Here is a 13,770-nt window from a genome sequence, read left to right on the forward strand (position 1 = left end):
AGGCCAGGGATCTGATTAGGCATAACCAGAAGGCTGTGCAGAGGGAAAGATGTGGAAGACTTCCCTGCTGCCCAAGGTCCTGACTTTGGGGGTCCTGGGCCTCCTGATTCAAGTCCCAGGTGAGCAGCTCTGCCAGACTGACCCAGAGCAGGGGATGATTTCTGGAGGGACATGGGAGGAGTCTTTTGATTTTCCCATTGGAGATATGGGGCTTGTGCATTGTTCTTTCTCTTGTTGCCCTGACTGACTGCTTGGGTGGGTGGGCTGGGGGTGATGGATTATTGCTAGTTTAATTTCAGGAGGCCAAACTCAGTTTGCTGATGAGAAACTGATGCCCTCTCCATGTGTGTTACGTCCAAAAACTCTTGTCAGCTGCTGGTGGGGGGAGGGGCAGGGAGAGAGCAAATGCTGACTCCTTTTAAAGGAAGCAAATAAGAGTGAGCATGGGGGAGGATCATTTTACAGGCTGGAGAATAGGAGCTCTGTGTTTGCATGAGAAAATGTAGCACAGCTTATTTCTTCCTTTTCTTTTTCTTTCTCTTTCTTCTTCTCTCTCTCTCTCTCTCTCTCTCTCTCTCTCTCTCTCTCTTTCTCTCTCTCTAGGTAAATAATATTTTATTCTTTTCCAATTTCATGTAAAGATAGTTTTCAACATTCATTTTTTCTACCCCCCTCCTTTCTCCCATTTCTTCTTCTCAAGATGTCAAGCAAGTCTAGGTTATACATGTGCAATTATGTAAACATATTTCTCCATTAGTCATGTTGTGAAACAAAAAACAGAGCAAAAAGGAAAAAACACACACACACACAAAAGTGAAAATAGTGTGCTTTGATCTGCATTCAGACTCCATAGTTCTTTCTCTGGATGTGGATAGCATTTGCCAGCATGAGACTTTTGGAATTGTCTTAGATCGCTGAATTGCAGAGAAGAGCTGAGTCAATCATAGCTAATCCTTGCACAGTGTTGCTGTTACTGTGTACAATATTCTCCTGGTTCTGCCCACTTCACTCAGCATCAGTTCATGTAAGGCTTTCCAGGTTTTTCTGAAGTCTGCCTGCTCATCCTTGCTTATGGAACAATAGTGTTCCATTATGTTCATATACCACAACTTGTTCAGTCATTCTCCAATTGATGAGCATCTCCTCACTTTCCAATTCTTTGCCACCACAAAAAAAAGCTGATACAAACATTTTTATACATGTGGATCATTTTCCCTTTTTAATGATCTCTTTGGGATACAGTCCTAGCAGTGATATATTGCTGGATCACAGGTTATGAACAGTTTGATTGCCCTTTGGGCAGAGTTCCAAACTGCTTTCCAGAATGGTTGGATCAGTTCACAATTCCACCAACTATGCATTAGTCTCCCAATTTTCCCATGTGTTCTCCAACATTTATCATTTTCCTTTTCTATCTTATTAGCCAATCTGATAGGTATGAGGTGGTACCTCAGAGTTGTTTTAATTTGTGTTTCTCTAATCAATAGTGATTTAGAACATTTTTTCATGTAACTACAGATGGCTTTAATTTCTTTATCTGAAAACAGCCTTTTCATGTCCTTTGACCATTTATCAGTTGGGGAATGACTTGTATTCATGTAAATTTGACTCAATTCTCTATATATTGGAGAAACGAGGCCTTTATCAGAAACACTTGCTGTAAAAATTGTTTCCCATCTTTCTGCTTTCCTTCTAATCTTGTTTGTTTTGCTTTTGTTTGTGTAAAACCTTTTTAATTTAACGTAATCCAAATGATCCATTTTGTATTTCATAATGTTCTCTATCTCTTGTTTGGTCATACATTTCTTCCCTTCTCCGTAGATCTGACAGGTAAACTATTCCTTGCTCTGCTAATTTGCTTAGCCTTTATGTCTAAATCATGTGCCCATTTTGACCTTATCTTAGTATATGGTGTGAGATGTTGGTCTATGCCTCATTTCTGCTATACTGTTTTCTGCTTTTCCCAGCAGTTTTTTGTCAAATATGAGTTCTTATCCCAGAATCTGGAGGCTTTGGGTTATTTCTTTTTTTCATCCTCCCAAGCCACTATTACTTGAATTATTCAGAGGAAAAACTGAAGACCACCTGATGTATGTTAAAGTCACTCTCATGCATTTTATATCAGGCTATACTGTGATCTCCTTTGACAAAAGGGGAGTGCTTACTAGGTCTCTATCCCAAAAGAGATAAAAATCAAAAAGGAAAATGACATATATGTACAAAATTAGTTAGAGCAGATGTTTTCTGGGGGTAAAGAATTGTATATTGAGGGAATGCACATCAATTGGGGAATGGCTGAATAAATTGTGGTATATAATTATGATGGAATACTATTGTACTATAGGAAATTATATGAAGGATGCTCTCAGAAAAATCTAGAAAGATTTACAAGGGTTGATGCACAGTGAAATGTACTGGGTACAGAGTAACAACAATATTGTAAGATGATCAGCTATGAATGACTTAGCTATTCTCAGCATAATAATAATCCATGACAAATCTGAAGGACTTAGGATGAAAAATGCTATTCATCCCCAGAGAAAGAACTGATGGTGTCTGAACACAGATCGAAGCAATTTTTTTTTACTTTCTTTAATTTTCTTGAGTTTTTTTGTCTGTATTTTCTTTCTCAACATGACTATTATGAATATGTTTTGCTTGACTATACATATATAACCTAAATGGAATTGCTTGCCTTCTCAATGAGATGGGGTTGGAGAGGAAGAAAGGGAGAGAATTTGGAACTCAAAGTCAAAAACAAATGTTAAAAAATATTTTTAAAAAGGAGGTGTCAGTGCTAACCTTTCAGAGGCATGCTGCACCCTTGTTCTTCTGACCCAGGCAGAGTGTAGCTATGTGCCCTAACAGTTGTGCAGTCTCTAGATCTTAGACTCTAGGATGGGGAGCTGGGAGGAATCTCAAAGACCATTGAATTCAATGCCCCTTTCCCATTTCATCAAAGAGGAGAAACAGACTTAGGGAAAGGAAAGGAATTGTAACAAGTTTGCACAGGCAGTAAAAGCGAGAGGTGTGGTTGAACCCTTATTCTCTGAGCCCAAATGCAGTCCTCTGTGCATCCAGCCTTAGCACCTACTACTCTATTCACATTCGATGTGTTGTTGCTCAGTCATTTTTCAGTCATGTCTGGCTCTTGGTGATCCCATTTGGGGTTTTCTTGGCAAAGATACTGGAGTAGGTTTGCCATTTCCTTCTCTAGCTCATTTGACAGATAAGGAAACAGAGAGGGTAAACAGGTGAAGTGACTTGCCCAGAGTCACACAGTTAGTAAGTGTCTGAGGCTGGATTGGAACTCAGGAAAACGAGTCTTCCTGACATATACTATAGTAGGTGCGCCTTAAGTCTTTGCTCAGTTGGGTCATACTATTAAACTATATGGCACTGATTTTTAGCTCTGTGCTTTCCTCAGCTGGGCTGGGGGTGGGATTGTTGGGGAGCAGTGACTTTGATCTTGAACCTCAGGTTCCCCAAAGCTGGACAGCTCCTGAGTCAGTGGCAGAGCTGTCTCAAAGTACAAATGGTCCTTCTCAGCAGTAAGTTCCCCATTGCTGGAGATCTTTAAGGGAAACGGAAAGAATCATGGCCGAAATAGGAGGAGGCTTGCATTCCCATCTAATGAAAAAATGGTCATGGTGGGAGATATAGAGGGCACATTTGGACATCATTTCAACCCTCTGTCCCTGAGGATTTCTCTCCTTTTTGTTCACAGGGCATCATGCAGATGACCTTATCAGAACCACAGAGTCTGGACAGGTTCAAGGGACTCAAATCAGTATCAAGGGTGTTGACAAAGTTGTCAGTGTTTTCCTGGGAGTCCCCTTTGCCAAACCTCCTGTGGGGGCCCTGAGGTTTTCTCCTCCACAACCACCAGATTCATGGAGCAATGTGAGAGATGCGACTACTTATCCAGCTATGTTAGCACCTTCCTCTATTCTTTTCTTATCAGATCAGCACAAGGTGCCATCTTGTCTTATCCACATTTTGTCTCTCTGAGCTCTGCACACAGTAGACATTTTATTAAGTATTTGTGGAAGGAAAGAATGTTTCCTGGGCTGTGAGGCCTCAAATAATTGCTTAATGATAATAGTTTGTGTTTATTTGGATTTTGAGAATAACAGACTTCAGAAAAATACTGAGGTACTTAGTACACATATTGCTATAGATAGGAAAACAAAGGCTAACAGAGATTAGAGGCGGCTGGGTGGCTCAGAGGATAAAATACTGGACCTGGAGGCAGAAAGACCTGAGTTCAAATGTGACCTCAGATATTTACTAGCTATGTGACCTTGGGCAAGTCACTTCACCCTCTTTGCCTCAATTTCCTCATCTGTAAAATAAACAGGAGAAGGAAATGGCGAACTGCTCTAGTATATTTGCCAAGAAATCCTCATATAGAGTTACAAGAGTCAGACAGTACTAAACAACTACAGGGATTAGGTGACTCACCCAAAGTCACAAAGCTAGTAAATAACAAAGCCAGAACTCACAGACTGATAGGCTCAGAAAGTTGGAGGTCATTGAATCGGACCCCTCATTTTGTTTTATACGAAGTTTGATGACTTTTGCTTTGGAGACCATACATACCCCTCCAATCTAATGCTCCTCAGTAATAAAGAAACTCCAGCTCACACAGTGGCCCAGCAGTTATGCTCTTCTTAAAATGCTTCTCTTCATGGTCTATATTGGTCTAGCTCGAGTTTCATCAATCTACAGCAAGTTTTCTGAGTTCCTCACATTCATCCTGTCTTACAGTGCAATCACATTCCAGGACATTCATACACTGTGATTTCTTCAGCTATTTTCCTATTGGTAATATCTTTTTGGTTTCTATATTGTTGTTGTTGTTGTTTTAATTTAAAAAAATTGTTTGTTTCCTACTTAACAATCACCAACAAAATGAAACATTTTCAATATACAATAAATAAGAAAAAGACTGTGTAAAAAGTTGTGAAATGTTGGCAAGTCACTGCAACTCTGCCTGCCTCAATTTCCTCATTTGTAAAATAGGGATAACAATAGCACTTACCTCCAAGATTATTGTGATGGTCAAATGAGATCATGTTTGTAAAGTGCTTTACAAACCTCAAAGTACTCAGTTATTATTATCATTATCATTATTATTATTATCATCCCCATGTGATTCTATTCCAATTGGTTATCTCTTGAATTTCCCAGGTGTTTGCAGAATGTTACTACCCTAGAAAAAATGACAAGGGCAAGGAAAATAAACATCTCTACAACTGCCAGTTATGAAGACTGTTTGTACCTCAATGTCTATGCTCCTGTCCATGCAAAGGAGGGGGCTGGATTGCCAGTAAGTCAGATCTCTGTATCTTCCACAAGGGATGAGAATTTCAGGGCATCAGAACTGGGTGGCATCTTGGAGGTCACCTCGTCCCACCAGCATGGGAACGGTCATCCTCTCTATATTGCTGACAAGTCATCTAGCCTTCCCTGAAGTTTTCCTTGTCAGGGAGCTCACTACTTCTTAAGGCAATTCACTCTACTTTTGGGCAACAACTCGCATTGTTAGCAAATGCTTGCTTCTATGAGGCTAAAATCTGCCTCCTTATACCTTCAAGGCATCTAGGTGGCACACTGGATAGAGTACCAGGCCTGGAGTCAGGAGGACTCATTTTTCTGAGTTCAAATCTGACCTCAGACACTTACTAGCTATGTGACCCTGGGCAAGTCACTTCACCCTGTTTGCCTCAGTTTCCCCATATGGAAAATGAGCTGGAGAAGGAAATGGCAAAAACACTCCAGTATCTCTACAAGGAGAACTGCAAATAGTGTCATAGAGAGTTGAACATGACTGAAAATAATTGAAAAAACTTCAGGGAGTTGGTTCCATGATCTGGAATTATTTCAATTTCTGCTAAACATTATGATTGCTAAAAGAACAGAGCAAAGCATTGAGAAAGTGTGACCTTCCAAACACTTCTTGATCCTGTCCAGAGCTTTCATCTTATTGCTGTAGGGAACTCTACTATGTGGGAACTCTCTCTGTTGACGAGAACAGGCACCTCTTTTGTAACTTGGAGTCTTGGCTTGTCAGGTGTACTGAGATGCTAAGTAACTTCTTTGTGGTCACATATCTCATATGGGTCCAAGGCAGGACTTGAATCCAGCCCTTCTCACTCCAAGGCTAGCCCTCTATCATCTACACCGGGCTTCCTTTCTTAAAATAAATGATAGTGACTAAAACTGCTGAAATGTCATCTCCCCATGAAGCCTTCTCTGAACCTAAATAAGCCAACATTCAACTCAACAACCGTTTCTACAAGCCTGAAGCCCTTCTCCTCGGTGCTGGGTTGCAAAAAGAAGTGTATTTTCTCTCACCTCTGAGCTACCTTAATGCTATTTTGGATCTCCCTGATGACTTATCATATACCTTATGGTACTTAATACAGACTATGTTGTTCAGTCATTTTTCAGTTGTGTCCTACGCTTCATGACCCCATTTGGAATTTTCTTGGCAAAGATATTGCAGTGGTTTGCCACTTCTTCTCCAGCTTATTTTACAGATGATGAAACTGAGGACACAAAGGTGAAATGACTTGCCTAGGGTCACCCGGGTAGTAAGTGTCTGAGGCTGGATTTGAACTCAAAAAGATGAGTCTTCCTGACTCCAAGCCCAGAACTCTCTCCTCTAAGCCACCTGCTGCCCCAATACAGACTATATCAGTCTTTATTATCATTTTTGATCCATATTCTATCCTTGCACTCTGTTTGACTGAAAGGACTTTGGGGGCAGGGACCTAGACTTATTCAAAAAACCCATCACAGAGCCTTGCACATAGTAGGTCCTCAGTAAATGTATTGAACAAATGAATATACCACAAAGCCAGAGCAAGTTCCTAAATATAGATAGGATTATCAGAGTTGTTTTCATAAAAGGAGTTTGGAATCTGGAATACTCCAGGGCGTGGAGGATGAGAAAACTGGAGAAAATGCCACCCATGCTGGCCCTGCAAAGGGAAACAAGGAATGAATTTCCATTGCTTCCAGGAGACTTAGGGGCACCTGGAAGGAAGGAGTTAGCTGGGATAGATGTGAGGTTGCCTGGTTCCATGGGGCAGAGGACTTTTGTACAAGAGAAACTGAGCTTGCTCAGGCAAAATTCAGCAGACCCTAATGGTTTATGTTTTGTGTGGAGGGTAAGAAGGAAGATGTGTGTAGTAGCAACCAAACTACAGGGTATGGTGAAGAGAACATTGGATTTAGAGTAAGAATTCCTGCGGTCAAAGCTCAGTTCTGTTATTTACTAGCTGTATGACCTTCTGCAAGTCACTTAACTTCTCTGGGTCTCAGTTTCCTCATCTGTCAAATAGGGGTGTGGTACTAGGCAGTCTCTAAAATCCCTTTGGGGGGGTGGAGCCAAGATGGCAGAGTAAAAGCAGTGATTTGCTTAAGCTCTCCCCCAGACCCCTCCAAATACCTATAAAAAATGGTTCTAAACAAATTCTAAAGCAGCAGAACCCACAAAAAGACAGAATGAAACAAATTTCCAGTCCAAGACAGCCTGAATGGTTGATCAAAAAGGTATATCTGCAGCAACCCTGGAGCAGGCCTCAGACGACTGAATCATGGAGAGCTGTGGCGGTTTCCAAACTTCTCAACCCAGGAACGCCAAAGACAACTTAGAAGGTCAGTGAGAAAAGTCTGTGACTGCGGTGAGAGAAGGAGCTAGGTCTCAGCCGCAAGTCCTGAGCGTGCCCTCAGGGCAGTGGCCCTCTTGAGCTCCTGGCCCACAGATAGAGGGGGAATCGAGTGGCTGATCAGAAGGGGATTGCAGGAAACTCTTTGCTGGTGCAGGATTCTCTTGCTCTGCACGTGCTTGGATCTCAGTCACAGTTCTGGGTGGTGGACCTAGCGCGAGGAGGAGCACTGGTCTGGTGGAGCTTGTAGTGGCTGTAGAGAGGAAACCCTCCTCTCAGTTCCAAGACAGAAAAGAATGCTTGTAGACCAGAGCACAGGCCAGGAAAGGAGTAAACACCTTGCCCTTTTGACCACACCACCTTGGAAGAACTGAAAATTTACAAGTCCGTAGAAGTATTTCTGAACAGAGTGTTAAGAATAGAACTGGCTCTAGAGAGAAACCCCAAAACATATGTCCTCTGGAAGGCTACGAGAGAAAGAAGAAGGAATACCTTTGGACTTGGGTATTGTGAAACTAGAGGAAACAGAATTTATGAGCCAATGTGTAGAGAAGAAATCTTTGGAATGTGGTTCAAACCCAGAGCAGGAACCAAAGCTCTTTCCTGATCCCCCTTATCTGAATCTGTGCCTCTTGGGCTGGTTCCCTATCAGATCCCAGCCATTTGGCTCCCTGGAGGGATTCCAAGCCTAAGCTGTACCAGAGGGTCCTGGGCATCCTCCCCAGATCCTAGCTTAGACCTCAGGACACAGTCATCCTTACCTGCCCAAGCTTAATGTCCATTTGGAACACTTCTTCCAATCAAGTGTCCCTGACCTCCCTGTCATGAGCATTTAGGGTTAAAGTCGGAGGCATTTAGGGTCAGGGTTAGACTGTCCTGCCTCCCAGATCCCACCCCTGCTCCCCTGCCCCAGGCCTCCTGCTCCCCCAGCCCCACATCTTTAAGAGCTCTCGGGTCCCACACAGGCGGCTGGATCCCAGCCTGGGTTTTGTCTCCCAGTCTCGGGCTTTCCTTGGCTGCTCCATTCCAGAGCCCTCCCCTTCCTCAGCCTTCCCTAACCTCCCTCCCTGCTAGATCTAGCAGTCAGTCTATTGTTTAAATAATGTGTGTTAATTGAGGAGAGGGGATGCAGGGAGGGCAGAGGATCAGTTCCAGGGAGAGCTCTGTCTCAGGGGTCATTGAGACTCTGACTGGTCTCATCCTGTCTGGGATCCCAAGCTTCATCTTCCTCTGAGGGCTCTGTAGGAGGATGGGGGAAAAGAGGGGTGCAGAAGAGAAGTAAGAGGAGGGAAGTAGTTTTCCTTTTGAGATCAGCTTCATTTCCTACCCTGACCCTCCCTGCTGCTTCCCTCCCTCTACAGGTTGGAGTCCTTTCCCTGAGGGCAAGGCCTGGGTCTTCCTAACTCCTATGGGACCTTGCCCTCTGTAAATTCCAGTTGGGCAGCCTCCTGCCTATGAAGAGAGGAGAAAGAGCTCTTCTCTGGGATCCGTCTCCCTCCCCAGCTCAGTCTGCAGAGGAACAAAACCTACCCCAAGAAGGTATTGGGTCAAATCCAGACACTAAAGCTGGAGGGAAGTTAGAAGTTTTATTACGAGGCCCAACAAACAGCAAACGCCCGGAGTATGAGCACCAAGGCAGTCAGCCCAGCATTAAGATTACAGGTGGGGCAGATGGGCTTTCTGTGCAGAAGGAAAGAAGGAAAGGACTTTCCAGGTGGCTCCAGGCTGTCTCATGGTCATCAGAAAGGCATAGAATTAGAACATCCCATGATTACTTGGGACATCGGTTAGTGAGAGTGTTGGCTGCTGCTCTATTGGTGGGGCCATAAAGGGTGGGGGAAGCAGATGCCTGGGGTAGATAAGGTCCAGGGATAAGATGAAGGGACTTTACAAAATGGAGTCACTTTGGTTACTTTGCTACCTACACAGGGAGCCTGGATTGAGAGAGAATGGCTCCTGGGAGCAGCCAAGCCCCAGCCCAGGTGAGTGCAGTCTATCCACAGACTTGGCCAACGTCAGCAATCCAGTCATTTCCATAGACGTAGAGGATGGTCTATGAAACTGGCAATGCCTGCTTTAGGGATCATTTCTGTACAAAAATAGGCATGAAATTGAATGCAGTGGTAACAACACTACCCTGCTCTTTTCCGTGTTTTAAACTGATTCATTGGGTCCTTGATATATTGAGCACTGCTCCCCCCCATGCTGCCCTCCCCTGTTTGTTTTTAAGTTCTCCCTCATTATAGCTATCTAACAAGGGTGACCACTTCACTCACTAGTCTCTATTACCAAGGGATCATATTTTTGCTTTCTTAATGGCTGCCTAGTATCGTACACACACATACACACACACACACACACACACTCACTTTCCCCCCTCTTCTTTGTTTGTTGTGGCCAAGCTCTCCCATGCAGCAACTGAAGTTCCCCCCAGGAAAAGTCTTCACCCTGAATCTTGTCTGGACAGACCTGGAGCAGAGCCCTGAAGGCTCCCCCAGCTATTGTTTTTTAATATGCTATCATCAGAGCAGAAATTGTGCTCCTGGTGCTGTTCATGGTCCCCCTACCTCAGGTCACACACGACTTCTCAGATCCCTCTGAACCCCTGTCTGTTAACAGTTCTTAGGTCAACTCAATGAGCATTCAGAAAGGCCCTAGATGTTGTCAAGGTATTTAGAAACACCCTATTTCCCAGAGCTAAGACCCAGCAAACATGCTGTGCCCTGAGCTTGGCATAACAGCAATCCTTTGCACCCTGTATGATCTTATCCTCCAGCAACATGTATTGCTTGGACCAGCACCAGGTGTTTACTGAGGGATTTATGATTTTCATATTAATAAATAACAGTTCTTTCTGTGGTGGCAAAGAATTGGAAAATGAGAGGATGTCCATCCGTTGGGGAATAGCTGAGCAAGTTGCGGTATATGAATGTAATGGAATACTATTGTGCTATAAGAAATGATGAGCAGGCAGACTTCAGAAAAACCTGGAAAGACTTGTATGGTCTGATGCTGAGTGAAGTGAGCAGAACCAAGAGAATGTTGTACACAGTAACAGCCAGGTTATGCAATGACTAATATTGATAGACTTAACCCTTCCCAGCAATACCAGGATCTAAGACATCTCCAAAAGACCGAGGATGGAAAATGCTGTCTACCTCCAGAGAAAGAACTATGAAGTTTGAATGCAGATCGAAGCATACTATTTGCTATTTTTTTCTTCTGTTGTGTTTTGTTTCCTTTCTGGTGGTTCCTCCTATTGGTTCTACTTCTTACTTACAACATCATTAATGTGAAAATATGTTTAATAGGAATGTATATGTATAGCCTGTATCAGAGTGTGCACCATCTTGGGGAGGGAGGGGGAGAAAAATTTAAAACTCAAAAGCTTATGGAAGTGATTGTTGATAATTCAAAATAAATTAATTTAAAAAAGAAAGATTTAAATGCTATGAATGGAAAAAAAGATACTCTATAATTTTGAAACCAGAGTGCATGCAGTCTTAATGCTCCTCCAAAACAAGGGGAGGGGAGAATTGAGAATCTTGGTGCCCTCCATGTGTAGGATCCAACTCCAGAAGGCAAAAACCCCTAAGCTCTGGAGAGAATCACGATCAACTTTGAGAATGTGGCCTCCTGGTATAACCCTAATGCTAGATTAACTGTCCGCTGAGAAGGAAGTGGGAACCACTGCCTTGAACTAAACCAGAAAATAAAATTCCAACACAAGAGGAATGAATTATTTGGAAGACAGTCTTGATAGGAATCATTTAATACAAGAATACAAATCAGCACATTTATAATAATAATGATAATTTCTGACATTTATACAGTGCCTACTATGTGCTGGGCACTGTGCTAAAAGCTTTATAATTATTTTCTCATTTGATCCTCACAATAACCCTGGGAGATAGGTGCTATTATTATCCCCATTTTACAGTTGAGGAAACTGGGGCATACTGAGGTTAAGTGACTTGCCCATGGTCACATAGCTAGTAAGTGTCTGAGGCCATATCTGCATTCAGGTCATCCTGACTCTATGTCTGGCTAGCTGCCCCAATGAGAGGAGACACATATTTGAACTTATGAAATAGTTTTGGACAATGGCCAACAGCTGCTACTACTACTACTTTCTTCACCATTACTTTTTTTTTAAGATAAATTGCAAACTCCTAAATATTTTCATTTTGTCCTTTCCTTTAATAATAGTAAATAGGCAATTGATAAGATGCAGAAATAAATTCTGAGAATAGCATGTGACTAACATTTGGTATACTCTCATTTGTGAGATATTAACAGATTGTTTTTTAATCAGTTCTGGTTTCTCAGGGTCTATTTAACACTAGAGTACTGAATGGTATCTACTATTCGTGAAATCTTTGTAGGCCCTCTAATGGTAGGAAAGGTGTAGTTCTTTTCAAAGCCATTCTTTTTGAGGATAATTTTGCTCACATGTAAATGGCAGGCATATTTCCATAAATGCCAAATGAGTACTATCATTAAGCAACATAAGATCTGACATAAAGATACATTGAGATAGTCCTGTTTCCTGAACATTCTGAGAGTGCTTCTTTTAATTAGTGGTGCAAACACCCCCAAATTCCCTAGATAAAGAAAGAACAAATGTTTTTAGGGAAAAGGTACCCAGCCATAAATCCAACTTTATAAATTTTAATTTTGGGAAATGCAGAAATAACAGCTGTCAGATCTCTTCTAACATCTAATACCCAGGCACACACAGAGAAAGAATGCTCTCAGCTTGCAGTTCATGAAACCCCACTGATCCTTGGTCCCCCTAAGACCTTTGCCTTGGAGAATGGATCTATAACAACACCAGATGTCCAGTACAGATCCACACAATTTCAAGAGAAAATCCCCAACAGGTGGGATTCTCTTTTTGCATTGCCTAAGCTAAGGTGAACTCATTCAATGTCCCCCAAATTGGCTCACATAATAAGAGGACGGGCCAAGGAGTATGGAGTACCTTTCATCCGCATATGCTGGAAAATACTTGCTATATTGTTAAGGAATCGTGTAGTAGAAGAGGTGATTTGGGAAAACATTTCCTTCTCCCAACTTCTGTCCTTTGTAGTGTTCTCCTAGCCATATTTGGATGTGGTATACAGGGAGAATATCCTGCTCGTTTCAAATATACAGTCATGATATACTGAGCTATGTGTTTGCTTTGCATGTGTGTGTGTTTCCTTTGTGACTATCAAGATTTAATTCTAGCCTTTGTTCTTTTTAAACATTTTATTTAGAAGCTATAGTCCAATATAATGCAAATCTTAAAACTACTTAAAGGCAAGGACCTTTTGCATTGTTAAAGGAGTGACATAATTTCTTGCCTGTGACATCAGCTGCCATCAGCCCTTCTGCTCTGATGACTTTCACCTGGAGAAATCCTACATCCTTTACATTGTGAAACATCCGCATTGGACTCTGAAAGACAACATTGTTATTGTTATTATCATTGTCATTATCATCATCATCATTGTTATTATCGGATAAAAAGATCCAGAAGGGGACTTTACTGATAAGAGCTTGCAAACTTTAATGGACTCTGAAAATAACTGAAATGATTGGGAAGGACATTTGTGGTATTTCAACACATACCAATCTTTTACCAAAATAAAACGGGGAAAACGTATGCAGTGTCTATTTGTAAAATTAGAATACAATTCTAAAAATTTACTTAGAATTAATATAATAAACAAACAGCTATCCAGAAAGCTAGAATTGTAATATATTTCCCATCTGAGCATTCTTTTTTTTTTCTATGTCACCCACCAATACAATCCCTGATGGCCTTTTTTTTTAAAGGAGCTACAATTTTGAGGGAAATAATACTTGATATTGGACTTCAGCTGATAATTCATATAGATCTTTGAGCTTTGTGGATTAAAGGAAAAATAGCAAAACCAAATTATTACCTTTGCTATTCTCTCTATTGGTGAGTAACAAAAAATATGATGGACTACACAACAATAAATTTAGCTTTTTTCCATAAGCAATTGACTGGCAAAATGATCTTGCTAAAAGCTAAAGATGAATCCAAGAGAAACCTGCAGGAATCTTATTTAAAATACAT

At 41.7% G+C, this 13,770-nt stretch overlaps 1 long non-coding RNA gene across 1 annotated transcript; it reads left to right on the forward strand.

Moving 5' to 3' along the window:
- Positions 1-8,425: 8,425 nt before the first annotated feature.
- On the forward strand, positions 8,426-10,812 carry LOC114027952. Its single transcript, XR_003567314.1, has 3 exons — positions 8,426-9,218; positions 9,609-9,661; positions 10,783-10,812. It is a non-coding gene; the product is annotated as an uncharacterized LOC114027952 (long non-coding RNA).
- The last annotated feature ends 2,958 nt before the right edge of the window (positions 10,813-13,770 follow it).

The sequence above is a fragment of the Vombatus ursinus genome, unplaced genomic scaffold (genome assembly GCF_900497805.2).
Source record: "Vombatus ursinus unplaced genomic scaffold, bare-nosed wombat genome assembly UNPS02014864.1, whole genome shotgun sequence".
Classification (NCBI taxonomy): Eukaryota; Metazoa; Chordata; class Mammalia; order Diprotodontia; family Vombatidae; genus Vombatus; species Vombatus ursinus.